The following is a 1,804-nucleotide window of genomic DNA, read 5'->3' on the forward strand; positions in this document are numbered from 1 at the left end:
ATATACATGTACACCTTGAATTTAGAGGGTGTTGAAAAAGGATTTAGTTTATATCTAATTATGGTTTGTAAGACATTTTGTACTAAGTGGGACAAAAATCCTGGATACAGCAAGTCTATATTTGTTTTCATCATTATCACATACGCTTATCTATATTATTTTGTTCATTGATCTTTGACAAAATTACCACATCAATTTTTTTGCTGTATCAGTTTTTGTGTTTTTAATTGACTTTATCAGATTAAGAGGTTTTGATGAAAATAGAATGAATATGTATGTTTGAGAAAAAAATAATAATTTTCAGGTGTTGGTTTTGTAAAAGTCTTTAAGTACAATTTTGTCATAAGGGGATAGTGTGGAAATGGGCAGTTACAAGAAGGCATATTTCACTATAATCAAAGAATCAGTTTAAAGAAGCTCCATGCATTAAGGAGAAATTACTGTTTTAGGAATCATGTAAACTAACAGAGATTTTTAAATGTGCTGAACATATTAAGTCGGCATGGCTTAGTCTCAGAGGTTAGTACTCTATATCAAACCTTTTTTTCTCAAAGAGAGAAAGTGATTTAATCAAAATACCTTTCATAACTACCATAAACAGTAAGCTGCTTTTGGCATGATTATTTATTATACTAGAAAAAAAATGTATTGAGAGTTGTTATAAAAAGCTAAGTAGACTAATATCTCATAGTTTGAATTTGATATTGATGAAGTACCAAATCCAGTACCTACATCTACTCCCCTTTATTACAGGAAGCATATTCCTCATAGCATTGTTAACCCAATGCTGTGTAGTGTGTCACTCATATTTACACAAGCTCTTACTTTATAATGAGTTTTATAAAGTTAGCAGAAAGGGACACTTAAATTTAACTCATTGATGATTTCTCCATCTAAGAGATTGTGATTAATAGTTTAGGTAAATGAAGATAGTATTCTTATTGAGATATATAAGTACTTCTCACTCCCCCAAAATAGCCTTCAGAAAGCCTAAATCACCAGTTTATTATACACTGTAATGATATTTACTTTAAATATTTTGAGAACTTACCCAAATATGAATGCCAGTGTTTAATTTTCATATTTCATGTTGATATACTCTTGTTTTCTGGCAAGAGCAAAGTAGCCTTTTGCTCTAAAGTGTGTGAGTGGTTTAGCCTACATGATGGACATCACAGTAAAGAAAATAAGATCACATAAGGGATGCATCTGTTAAATAGATAGTGCATTGACTTTACACGAAATGCACTGTGGTAAATACTTAGAACTGTATTGCCTTGCATTCATTATTATTTAAAGACTCAAGGCTTTTACAGTGACAAACACATGCTGTTGCCTTGAATTGCAGTTTCATTTTTTTGTCTATAGTGTATATGCAGTGCTGTAGTTGTGTCAGTGTTAGAAAGGTGTTATATCATCTTTTTTGTATATTTTGGTTAAGATTTCATCTGGTAGACGATTAAGTTTGAGAAATGATGGTAAGAATATAAAGTTGGTTGCCGAAGACTCTAATCTGTGATATTCTTATTCCAAACACCCCATCATTCCTTAAACATGCAGTCGTAAACTTTCTCTGCGGTAGTCCGTTGGTTTGTCTGGACTAGGGGCAGTCCAACTTAAAGAGGAGTATTACCTTTCTTGAGATATGGGTATTCTCCTCATTAACATATGAATACCCCTTACGCTCGTGGCCTGAAGTGTACTTGTGAATGGATAAGAAATTATGAGTCATTCTTGGAAATTAGAGAGAGTGAGGTAATGATGCTCTTGACTGACAGATCTCAGTAGCTGCAGAGTCAGTAGC

The sequence above is a fragment of the Penaeus monodon genome, chromosome 33 (genome assembly GCF_015228065.2).
Source record: "Penaeus monodon isolate SGIC_2016 chromosome 33, NSTDA_Pmon_1, whole genome shotgun sequence".
Lineage (NCBI taxonomy): Eukaryota > Metazoa > Arthropoda > Malacostraca > Decapoda > Penaeidae > Penaeus > Penaeus monodon.